Consider the following 13,555-nt stretch of genomic DNA (forward strand, 5'->3'; position numbering starts at 1 on the left):
TGCTTGAAGCCATTTGAACCTTATGCTACTTACTGGGAAGGCCTATAGCAGCCAACGTTTTTCTGCATCAATAACCTCCCAATCATCCCTTACTGCTTCTCGCGGAGTGCATCCTTCATTGGGCCAGATGGAAGTCAGGCGGTGCGAGAGCCGTGCTGTAGGGTGGATGAGGAAGAACAGTCCAAAGAAGTTTATTGAGTTCGTCTTCGGTGAGTAGACTTGTGTGAGGCGTCGCGTTGTCATGGAGAAGTTTGTTTTCATTGTTGTGGCGACGAATATTGCAGCTGCGTGCGGCGGGTGGGCACGAGGGAGTTCGGAAAGGTTTGCGCTACCTTGTTGCATTGTTGACAGACACGGCAAGCGATAATATGTTAAACTACATTCATATATTATCAGCGCCAAGGAACAATAGTACGAAAACTACATACTGGAGCGTCCGTATTAGAACTGAATGTTCACACGTAATTTTTTTGTTACAATACTGCTCTAATTCACACGGCTTGATCTGTTCAGACGTGGAATTGTGGCAGCTTGCTCTTGCAAAACCTCTAATGCAAATTGGAGCAGTCTTTTCTAGGTACGTAACCGGTGGCCATTCACTACTCCAGCAGTTCTGGTCCATTGATTTCTTAGTGGTACAAAGCTCTTCTGGAGATATTTCGAAAGGTCCATGCATTCGTTCTCGTACAATGATTCACACCAGTACGCTAGACAGCAGAAAAAATAACCACTTTGTTTGACGCCTTTCCGGCAGCAACAATCGTTAGTGAACGTTCTGCCGTTGTGACGACCATTACTTTTTATTTCGTTGATGGTGAAGACAAACTAAAGGGAAATAGTTGCATCAAACGGTAGACAGTTGAATCGGATATTGGACGAGTGAGAAATTTTCGTCAACAGTGATGCTTCAGAAAATGATTTAAGTTCTTATATCAGACCCATGGGATAACTCCCTGTTGGATGACCGCTCTGTCAATCTAATGACATCGGTAAGTCATTGTGGAAGGAATAAGTTCACAGATATGTGAGTGGCTGGAACACTTCTTAAATAATAGAACCCAGTATGTTGTCCTGAACGGTGAGTGTTCATCAGAGACAAGGGTGTCGTCACGAGTGCCCCAGGGAAGTGTGGTAGGACCGCTGTTGTTCTCTATATAGATAAACGATTTGGCGGACAGGATGGGCAGCAGTGTGCGGTTGTATTCTGATGATGCCGTGATGTACGACAAGGTGTCGAAGTTGCATGACTAAGTAGATACAAGACAACTTATACAAAATTTCCAATTGGTATGATGAATGGTAGCTAGCCCTAAATGTGGAAAAACGTAAGATAATTCGGATGAGTTGGAAGAACAAACCTGTAATGTTCGGAACAATATTACTAGTGTCCAGCCTGACACAGTAACGTCGTTTAAATATGTGGGCGTGAAGTAGCAAAACGATATCAGGCGGAAAAGCCTGTGAAAACTAAGGTAGCAAAGGCAAATGGTCTATTTCGGTTTACTGGGAGAATTTTAGGAAATACTGGTTCACCCATAGAAGAGACAGTATATAGGACGCTGGTGGAACCTATTCTTCAGTGCTGCTCGAGTGTTTCGAATCCGTACTAGGTCGGATTGAAGGAAGACATCGAAGCAATTCAGAGAAGGGCTGCTAGACTTGTTAACGTTAGGTTCGAACAAAACGTGTTACGGATATGCTTCGCGAATTCAAGTGGGAGTCCCTGGTGGAGGGAAGGCAGCATTCTTTTCAGGAAACACTATTGCGAAAATCTGGAGAACCGTCATCTGAAGATGACTGCCGAATAATTCTGCTCCCGCCAACATACTCCCTCTGAAAGTCAACTTTGCAATCAAAATCGGCATTCAGCTCCTCATTTCCTATTACACTCCGTGTCCACATAATTTCTTTCTTATCAACCAGGAAAAAAATCTTGGTAGCACTGGGGATCGAACCTGAAGTATCCTGAAGGCTGACCTCTCTCGGTGATGGAAGTGGAAGCGAGGTAATATGCAACAATCCCTATTGTGCACCGATCATCTATTAGAGTGTTCACGTGATGTATTGATAGTGCAAAGCATAGATTGTCTGTCGACAACAGGTGCTACATTCTTCTTCATTTCATTTCCTGAATTCATCTGTATAACAACAGCACTGTGGTCTGCAGTAAGAGACCACAACTCAAATGATTCGATTCTCGTCTGTACGGGCTTCCCGACAGTCCACGAGTCATTACCACACAACGCTGAGCTCCCTATATACGTGCTCTATTCCTCCCTCAAATTAATACCTATATTTGATTTTAGTAGACCTCTTGGCCAGGAACACCCTCTTTGCTACTGATAGTCTGCTATTTACGCCCCCTTTGCCTCGTCCGTGGTGGATCATTTTGCTTCCAAGTTAGCAGAATTCCTCATACTCGTCTAATTAGGCGTCAGCTAGTTTTGATGTTGAGTTCCTCTCTATTCTCGTTTCTGTCACTTCTCATAACTTCCATCTTTTTTTCGATTACTGTCATCCCACGTTCTGTACTCACTGTTTTTCTCATCAGTAGATTCGGAAATTTTTCTTCATCTTCTCAAATAATAGCAATATCATCAGCGAATCCTATAATTTACGTCCTTTAATCCCATTCCTGAACCTTTCGTTTATTTCCGCCATTTCTTCTTCGGTGGACATCAGGGGCGAAGAACTGCGTCTCTGACTTCTACCCATTTTAATTCTAACACTTCGTGTTGGTATTCCGATCTTGTTGTTCGCTCTTGATTCTTGTACGTATTGTATATTAACCAATTTTCCCTGCGGCCTACTCCTGTTTTTCTGATGTAATTCCATTTTCCTGGAGACATATTGACTCTCAACTTTGTCTTTGATAAGGATAGAAGCTGACTCACTGAACCAAAATTTTCATCCAAGGTCTGGATTTTAACACAGTTCTTTTGCTTACTTGGCAGACTTGCTAGCCACTACACCACCGTCGCATTATGGCTAAACCTATTTTGATGAAATTTGGTATGCAGATGTGTTGAACGATGAGGAAGAACATAAGGTGCTTTAGAAATAATTGAAATATCGATACCTAAGAGTGTGGAGGAAGGAATCGAAATTTATTGTATCAGTGAAAATAAACAATGTTAAACACTTATTTCATTTGTTGCATAATGTACACGTTGAATAAGGTGTAACTACTTCAAGAGCACGATGCATAAATGCACGTGCAACACTGTCTTGCGTTGAGCGTTGGAACAGTTTTGGGCGAGGGGGGGGGGGGGGAAATTGGGAGGGAGATCGGCGCACACTATGAGCAGTGCTTACTGGACAGGCTCGTAGGCACGCGATTGAAACTGACATTGTTTCATTTACAAAAACCTACATCTTCAACACGACTCATCATAAATTCGACATGGCATGGACTAAGCAAGTTATTATTAAGTCCTCTGCAGAAATATTGAGCCATACTGCCTCTATAGCCGTCCATAATTAGAAATTGTTGCCGGTGCAGGATTTTGTGCACGAACTGACCTCTCTATTATGTCTCATAAATATACGAAGTCGTTCATGTCGGGCGATTTGGGTGGCCAACTCATTGACTTTAATGGTCCAGAATGTTCTTCAAACCAGTCGCGAGCAGTTGTGGCCGTGACATGGCGCATCCTTGAAAATTCCACTTTTGAATGGCTGCAAGTGGTCTCCAAGAAGTCGAACATAACAGTTTCCAGTCAGTGATCGGTTCAGTTCAATCAAAGGACTCAGTCCATTCCATGTAAACAGAGCTGACGCCATTATAGAGCCACCACCAGGTTGTACAGTGCCTTCTTGACAAATTGGGTCCATGGCTTCATGGGGTTTGCGCCACACTCGAACCCCTACCACCAGCTCTTAACCAACTGAAATCAGGACTCATCTGACAAGGCCACGATTTTTCAGTCCTCTATGGTCCAAAAGGGCATCGTCATGAGCCAGGAGAGGCGGTCAAGGCGATGTCGTGCTGTTAGCAAAGGCACTAGACTAGCGTCGCTCCTCTGCTACCACAGGCCGTTAATGCCAAACTAACATATACGTTCGTCTACGTTGTCACATATTTATTTCTACGGTGATGTCACGCAGCGTTACTTGTCTATTAGCATTGACAACACGCAAACGCCACTGCCCTCGGTCGTTAAGTGAAGGGCGTTGGGCACTGCGTTGTCCGTGGTGGGAGGTAATGCCTGAAATTTAGTACTCTCGGCAAACTCTTGACACTGTGGATCTCTGAATACTGAATTCACTCACGATTTCCGAAATGGGATATCCAATGCGTCTAGTTCAAACTACCACTCTGCTTCAGCCTCTGGAATTTCCGTCTTGCGACCATAATCACATCTGAAACATTTCCACGTGAACATCTGAGTACAAACGATATCTCCGCCATTACTCTGCCCTGTTATAGCTTACGTACCCCATATTACAGCCATGTATACGTGTATATCGGTGTTCCACGACCTTTGCCACTAAATATGTGTACTAGCGAAAATATCCTTTAAATCCATACCCATACTAATATTATAAATACGAAAGCAACTCTGTCTTTCAGGTTTTCAGACCGATGTTGAGGACATCTGAAATATAGTTTGAACCCTGAGGAAGAACATAAGCTACCTTAGAAAGGAAAATAGAGTGGATCCCTTAGAGTATGAAGCAGAGAATGGAACATCTTTTTTAAAAAATGCTGTGACATAGAAGATGCTAAAAATGATTTGCTGCGTAATTCACACGTTGTATAATCTATTGTTACTTCAATAGCACGAGGCATAGATGCACATTCCTGCTAAAACTCTCCCTCTTGCACCATTCGGGAGCGACGCTGTCCATGCCACGTCATCGCGTAGTGAAAGAATTTTGTGGGAGACGGGGAAAGGTGGGGGTTAGGGGGAGGGCGCAGATCATGAGCTGTGCTTACTGGTACACTTGAGGACAGCTTACAAATGGCTTACTTATCCATCATTACCCATCATATAAAAATTGTTAAGAAGCGAGTGCAGCCATGATTGTGGTGGGCACACATCATAAGTTATGCTTACTGGAACAGGCAGACACTTGAGGACAGCTGACATTATTTCACATACAGTAGCTTACTTACCCACCATCACTCATCATATAAAAACTATTCAGATGCGAGAGCAGCCATGGATAACATCTACTCATTAATATACTAATACATATACGACTAAGCCTGCTCACTCCATATGTGCAACCGAACCTCTGTGGAAGATATTACTCAACCAGTATTACGGAGACCCTGGGGCTCGTCATTCTGGCTAACCATGGTCCTGTCCAACAGTTACGTAGTTCGCTTCAAAATCTACCTCATGTCGAGGGGTAGCGGGTGGGGGAAACGGCCTGTCTGTCCATCATTAGGCGTCTCGACAGAAACGCCTCTGGTACACGCTGGATGTCCTGGTGGTGACCGGAAATGATTCCCGCCAGAGTGGCACTGTAGTTGCCTTGCTATGTATGTCCCAACAACATATCACAGTCTCATTCACTTACAGACCAAAATCGATCATTTCATTAGAAGTGACAATGATTGTCCCTGAGAATAAATTAATTTTAAAAAATTGTATCATTATAGTCCCAGCTCGATATAATTGTCGCTGTTTCGAATATCTAGATAGGATATAATTTATTTACTGTGTGGACGTACGTCTAGTTGTGGACTGATGGTTACTTGAGCACGTTAGTGTGTCCATCTACATCTATATCTACAAACCTTGCAAAGTGGGGCAGTACCAATATCATTCCCCCCTTCAAAATTGGTTCAACTGGCTCTGAGCACTATGGGACTTAACTTCTTTGGTCATCAGTCCCCTAGAACTTAGAACTAGTTAAACCTAACTAACCTAAGGACATCACATACATCCATGCCTGAGGCAGGATTCGAACCTGCGAGCGTAGCGGTTGCGCGGTTCCAGACTGTAGCGCCTAGAACCGCTCGCCCACTTCGGCCAGCTCATTCCCCCCCTCTCCCCCTCCCCCACTCCGGCCAGCTCATTCCCCCCCTCTCCCCCTCCCCCACTCTTTCCTTTTTCTTTCCACCTGCTATTTGGGAAGAAACAACTGTCTGTTTACCGCTGTAAGAGCTCTAATTCCTCTTATTTTCTTTCTGTCGTCATTCCGAGGGACATAGTCGTATGTAGGAAAGGAAAAAAGTTTCTTTAATCTTCTTGGAGCCTACTCTCTCGGAATTACAAAAGTAAATCGCACTATGATGTACAACGCTTCTATTGAAGTGTCTGTCACTGGAGTTTGTTGAGAATCTCCATAACGTTCACACGCATACTAAACGACCCCGCGACGAAATTTCCCGCTCTTTGTCATATCTTCTCTGTCTCCACTTTTAATCCAGTCCTGTGAAGTTGCCAAACTTGTCGCAGTACTCAAGAATCGGTCACGCGATTTGTCAACCAGTCGCGATTGAATTTCATTTCCTTAATATCAAGGATCAGTTAGACGACGATCACTTTGGTTTTAGAACAGATAAAGGCACGAGAAAGGCAGACCTGATGTTGCAGTTGATAATGGAAGCAAGGTTGAAGAAAAGTGATCACACAGTCATAGGATTTGGAAAAACCATTTGACAATGTAAAATCGTGCAAGATATCCGCAATTCTGGGAAAAATAGGATAAGGATAGACCTTAAACTAATGAATTAAAATCTGCACCAACGCTGGGTCTTGAACCCAGATCATCTGTTTACGAAGCAGATGTGCTATATACCACTCCACCCTGGGAATGTCGCTAACACAGCTTCACGGAATTCCCTAGCCCAATGCCCTCCCATGCAGTTTGTATGTTAAAATCTAACAGACAGAGTTACTTTCGTATTTGTAATATCAGTATGTATTTATATGATCCTTTGGTCAATGTACATATTTAGCTACACGAGTAAAATGTGATTAAGTGTGAAGGTATTAGGAAAACCGCAGCAAGATACTTTGTTTGGTGTGTTGTGCTTTTCAAATAATAAAAATGTAAATGTTTGACTGTGTCTAACGGTAATACCATCATCAAAATACGCTAGTAGATGTGCAACTTCTCTGTTCGGACTTTGACACGAACATCATTCCTATCGTTCTTTTCTAGGTGGAGATCCACTTAGTGAATAGTTACTTTTTTATATATTATATTGCAGAGTCACCAGTTGCTTTCAACACGGCCTCAGTTAAACATTAGCATTCGGAACGACTTGCAAATGAAAGGGAGGTGCCAACGTAACAAATCTCACGCGTTGAAGGAGAGTAGCAGTCACAACGACCGTCAAAACCTTCGTAACGTCACAAGAAGGCACCTACCATCCTCAGATCATAAAATACTGGTCATTGTTCAATCCCACCACCGATGAAACGACATGGTTCTCGCAGGACCGAGCCACAGCCTGTGTTATATGATGTGTGGAGGGGCTTTGTCGGCTGATACCGATCATTTCCACACCTACATCAATAGTGCGGAAGCCACTTCACGGTGTGTGGCTGAAGGTACTTCTAGTCCCACTATCTGCTCGCCCATTATTGAACGGCCCACTGAGAGAATGATTCTCGGTAAACCTCTGTATTAGTTCTAATTTCTGGAATTTTCTCTTTGTGGTCATTTAGTGAGAGGTATGTGTGAGGAAATAATACGCTACTGGCCATTAAAATTTCTACACGATGAAGAAATGCAGATGATAAACGGGTATTCATTGGACAAATATATTATACTACAACTGACATGTGATTACATTTTCACGCAATTTGGGTGCATAGATCCTGAGAAATCAGTACCCAGAACAACCACCTCTGGCCGTAATAACGGCCTTGATACGCCTGGGCATTGAGTCAAACAGAGCTTGGATGGCGTGTACAGGGACAGCTGCCCATGCAGCTACAACACGAAACCACAGTTCACCAAGAGTAGTGAATGGCGTATTGTGACGAGCCAGTTGCTCGGCCACCATTGGCCACACGTTTTCAATTGGTGAGAGATCTGGAGAATGTGCTGGCCAGGGCAGCAGTCGAACATTTTCTGTATCCAGAAACGCCTGTACAGGACCTGCAATATGCGGTCGTCCATTATCCTGCTGAAATGTAGGGTTTCGCAGGGATCGAATGAAGGGTAGAGCCACGGGTCGTAACACATCTGAAATGTAACGTCCACTGTTCAAAGTGCCACCAATGCGAACAAGAGGTGACCGAGACGTGAGACCAATGGCACCTCGTACCATCACGCCGGGTGCTACGCCAGTATGGCGATGACGAGTACACGCTTCCAATGTGCGTTCACCGCGATGTCGCCAAACACGGATGCGACCATCATGATGCTGTAAACAGAACCTGCATTCATCCGAATTAAATGACGTTTTGCCATTCGTGCACCCAGGTTCGTCGTTGAGTACACCATTGCAGGCTCTCCTGTTTGTGATGCATTGTCAAGGGTAACTGCAGCCATGGTCTCCGGGCTGATAGCCCATGGTGCTGCAAACGTCGTCGAAATGTTCGTGCGGATGGTTGTTGTCTTACAAACGACCCCACCTGTTGACTCAGGGATCGTGACGTGCCTGCACTATCAGTTACAGCCATCCGGATAAGATGCCTGTCATCTCGACTGCTACTGATAAGAGGCCGTTGGGATCCAGCACGGCGTTTCGTATTACACTCCTGAACCCATCGATTCCATATTCTGCTAACAGTCATTGTATCTCGACCAACGCGAGCAGCAATGTCGCGATACGATTAAACGCAATCGCGATAGCCTACAATCCGACCTTTATCAAAGTCGGAAACGGGATGGTACGCATTTCTCCTCCTTACGCGAGGCATCACAACAACATTTCACCAGTCAACGCCCGTCAACTGCAGTTTGTGTATGAGAAATTGGTTGGAAACTTTTCTCGTGTCAGCATGTTGCAGGTGTCGCCACCGGTGCCAGCCTTGTGTCAAAGCTCTGAAAAGCTAATCATTTGCATATCACAGCATCTTCTTCCTATCGGTTAAATTTCGCGCTTGTAGCACGTCATCTTCGTGGTGTAGCAATTTTAATGGCCAGTAGTGTATGTTGTCCAACTCTTCAATGAACATACACTCTCGGAACTTCAACAGCAACCCACAACACCGCTCTTGTAGTTTGCCACTGTAGATTGTTGAACATTTCCACAACGCTCTCGCACCGACTAAATGACCCTGTGACGAAACGAAAGCCTTTTCGTTCCCCTTTTCTTTCATGAGGCCCTGCGAACCGTGGGTGAAGGATTCCTTATTCCTAGATTTTCGTAAAGTGTTTGACACGGTGCCACATTGCCGACTGTTAACGAAGATGCAAGCATATAGATTAAGTTCCCAAGTAAATGAGTTGCGTGCAGACTTCTTAAGTTACAGAACCCAGTATGTTGTCCTCGACGGGGAGTGCCCCAGGGAAGTATAATACATACGCAAATGATTTGGTGGAGGTAGTAAGCAGCAGTCTGCGACTCTTCGCTGATGACGTTGTGGTCTATGGGAAAGTGTCGCCACTTAGCGACTGTAGGAGGATAGAGGACGACTTAGACAAAACTTGTAGTTGGTGTGATGAATGACTTCTTGCTCTGAATGTAGAAAAATGTAAGGTAATGCATCATTTTCGACTATAGCATTAGTAGTGTGCTGTTGACACAGTCACGTCGATAAACATCTAGGCGTAACGTTGCAAAGCAATATTAAATGGAACATGCATGTAAGGATTGTAGTAGGGAAGTCGAATGCTCGTCTCCTGTTTATTGGGAGAGTTTTGGGAAAGTGTGGTACATTTGTAAAGGGGTTCGCATTTGGATCATTAGTACGACCCAATATTAGGTACTGATTGACGGTTAGGTAATCGCACCAGGTCGGATTAAAGGAAGACATCGAAACAGTTCAGAGGCAGGCTGCTAAATTTGTTACGGTAGGTTCGAACAACACACGGAGATGCTTCGGGAAATGGAATGGAATCGCTAGAGGAAAGACGACGTTCTCTCTGGGGAGTACTATTGAGAAGACTTAGAAAACCGGCCTTCGAGGCTGACTGCAGAACGATTCCACTGCTGCCAAAGGGTCATGAAGATCAGAGAAATTAGGACTCGTACGGAGGTATACAGACAGTCGTTTTTTCCTCGCTCTGTTTGCGAGAGGAACGGGAAAGGAAATGGCTTGTAGTGGTACGGGTACCCTTCGCCACGCACCATACGGTGACTTGCGGAGTATGTATGTAAATTTAGACAGAGATCTTCTCTATGTCTCCTGTTAGCCCTACCTGGTATTGGTACCAGACTCACGAGTAATACTCACGAATCGGTCGAACAAGTGCTGTGGAAGCCACTACTTTCGTGGATTACTTACATTTCTTTAAGATTTTTCCTATAAACCTAAGTCTCGCTCTTCATTTTCTACTATTTGTTATCTATGGTGATTCCGATACTCTTTTCCCGTAATTTATCATCAACAGTGTAGTTGTCCTGTAGAGGATTTCTCCTTGAACTTTTACGTAATACTTTACGTTCAGGGTCAAGTGCCAGTTCCGGGACCATTGATTAATCCTCTGCAGGTCCTTTTGAAAACTGATACAGTCTTCAGGCTTTGGTACCTTCCTGTAGAGAACCACGTTATCTGATAATGGTCTTATATAGTTTCCTGCTAGGCAATTTATACAGTAGGTAGGTGTAGAAGTTCGCTGCGTGTTTAATAAACACAACAAATGTGCATAACATTCAGTCATCAATAATATATCCTCTGTCACTATTTACAACCGTTTGCCAACGCTGGGGTAACTTTCACTTTACCCGTATGTAGAAATCATGTGGTTTTGAGGCGAAGCAGGCCGAAGTGGCCGAGCGGTTAAAGGTGCTACAGTCTGGAACCGCACGACCGCTACGGTCGCAGGTTCGAATCCTGCCTCGGGCATGGATGTGTGTGATATCCTTAGGTTAGTTAGGTTAAAGTAGTTCTAGGGGACTTATGACCACAGCAGTTGAGTCCCATAGTGCTCAGAGCCATTTGAACCATTTTTTTGAGGCGAAGAACGCGTCGAGTCATGTTCGGAGAGTATTTTCCTCTCCGGAATTCGATTTCCTTCAACATTGTTTGATAGAGAGTGGAGAAGGCGTAAGTCTGAGGTGGAAAGATCAGGTGAATTGTTGAGTGCGGAATGTCTTTCCAGTTCAACTCCTGTGTAGAGTTTTGTGTCAGTCAAGCAGAATGCGAATGGAGTCACGTCACGCAGCCTTTCTGGCCGTTATTCTTGGACTGCATCTGCAAGATTTCTCAGCTGTTGACAATAAATAGCAGCTGTGACGGTTACACTTCGGGGAAGCAGTTCGTAGTACAACACACCGTCGCTGTTCCACCAAATGCATAACGTTATCTTTTGTAGATGCAGGCTGTTCTTTTACGGGGAGCTGCTGCCTTGTTTCGGCTCAATCACTCCTATCTTTTCCTTATGTTGGGATAAAGACACCGTTTCTCGTCACCAGTAATGATACTGGTTAGGAATGGTCGATCTTGTTCACGATCCAATTGACGATGGGTAAAGAGAGATGTACATATGCCCACCTGCTGATTTTTGTTGGTTGATTGATTTGGGAGAGGGGGCCATACAGAGGTCAGCGGATTACGGAGGGATGGGGAAGGAAATCGGCTGTGCCCTTTCGTAGGAACCATCCCGGCATTTGCCTGAAGCGATTTAGGGAAATCACGGAAAACCTTAATGAGAATGGCCCAACGCTGGTTTAAACCGTCGATCTCCCCATTGCGAGTACGATTTGCTAGCCAATGCGCCACCTCTCTCGGTCTGATTTTTGTGATTTTGGCTTAGATCATGCGGCAGCCACACACACAATTTTTTAAACCTTTCCCATTCCATCACTAATCACCATATTCCCCAGTTCTCGAGTATACTGACATGCATCATTGTCCATTGAAGCGTCTAAACTATCTTCATCAAAACTCCGAAAGTCTTCTTAAACGTGGGGAGTCACAAACGTCAAAACAATCCTCCTCAAAAGCAGACCAATGGCTTTATCCCCATACAAGATGCAAATGCTGCTCTCAGCACTCTGTTGAACACAGACAGAGGAATATGTCGCAAATGTTCCTATTTCTCCATTTGCCACTCTATTTTCTGGCGTCACCAGCTCCACTCATATCTCCAAATGACAAAATGACAATGGGTAAACTCAAATAGCAAGAGCGAATTACCAAACGACAATCGATAAATAATTTAATATGATAACATGAAAAACATAGACGCTACCAGTTTATGCACAAACTTTATATATTGTTAACATTAACGGTCACGTTATATTTCCTTTCGATACTTCTGAAATTAATAATTCCAATCCCAAAGAAATCAGGTGTTGACATATGTGATAATTACCGAACTATCAGTTTAATACGCCACGGCTGCAAAATACTAACACGAATTCTTCACAGACAAATGGAAAAACTGGTAGAAGCCGACCTCGGGGAAGATCAATTTGGACTCCGTAGAAATGTTGGAACACGTGAGGCAATACTGACCCTACGACTTATCTTAGAAAATAAAATAAGGAAAGGCAAACCTACTTTTGTAGCATTTGTAGACTTAGCGAAAGCTTTTGACAATGTTGACTGGAATACTCTTTCAAATTATGAAGGTGGCAGGGGTAAAATACAGGGAGCCAAAGGCTATTTACAGTTTTTACAAAAATCAGATGGCAGTTATAAGAGGGGCATGATGGGGAAGCAGTGGTTGGGAAGGGAGTCAGACAGGGTTGTAGCCTCTCCCCGATTTTATTCAATCTGTATACTGAGCAAGCAGTAAAGGAAACAAAAGAAAAATTCGGAGTAGGAATTAAAATCCATGGAGAAGAAATAAAAACTTTGAGGTTCGCCGATGACATTGTAATTCTGTCAGAAACAGCAAAGAACTTAGAAGAGCAGCTGAACGGAATGGACAGTCGAATTAAATCGGGTGAGGCTGTGGGAATTAGATTAGGAAATGAGACGCTTAAAGTAGTAAATGAGTTTTGCTATTTGGGGAGCAAAATAACTGATGATGGTCGAAGTAGAGATGATATATAATGTAGACTGGCAATGGCAAGGGCAGTGTCTCTGAAGAAGAGAAGTTTGTTAACATCGAGTATAGATGTAAGTATCAGGAAGTCGTTTCTGAAAGTATTTGTATGGAGTGTAGCCATGTATGGAAGTGAAACGTGGACGATAAATAGTTTAGACAAGAAGAGAATAGAAGCTTTCGAAATTTGGTGCTACAGAAGAATGCTGAAGATTAGTTGGGTAGATCACATAACTAATAAGGAGGTATTGAATAGAATTGGAGAGAAGAGAAAATTTGTGGCGCAACTTGACTAGAAGAAGGGATCGGTTGGTAGGGCGTATTCTGAGGCATCAAGGGATCACCAATTTAGTATTGGAGGGCAGTGTGGAGGGTAAAAATCTTAGAGGGAACCAAGAGATGAATACACTAAACAGATTTAGAAGGATATAGACTGTAGTAGGTACTGGGAGGTGAAGAAGCTTGCACAGGATAGAGTAGA

This window comes from Schistocerca cancellata, chromosome 2 (assembly GCF_023864275.1).
Source record: "Schistocerca cancellata isolate TAMUIC-IGC-003103 chromosome 2, iqSchCanc2.1, whole genome shotgun sequence".
Taxonomy (NCBI): domain Eukaryota; kingdom Metazoa; phylum Arthropoda; class Insecta; order Orthoptera; family Acrididae; genus Schistocerca; species Schistocerca cancellata.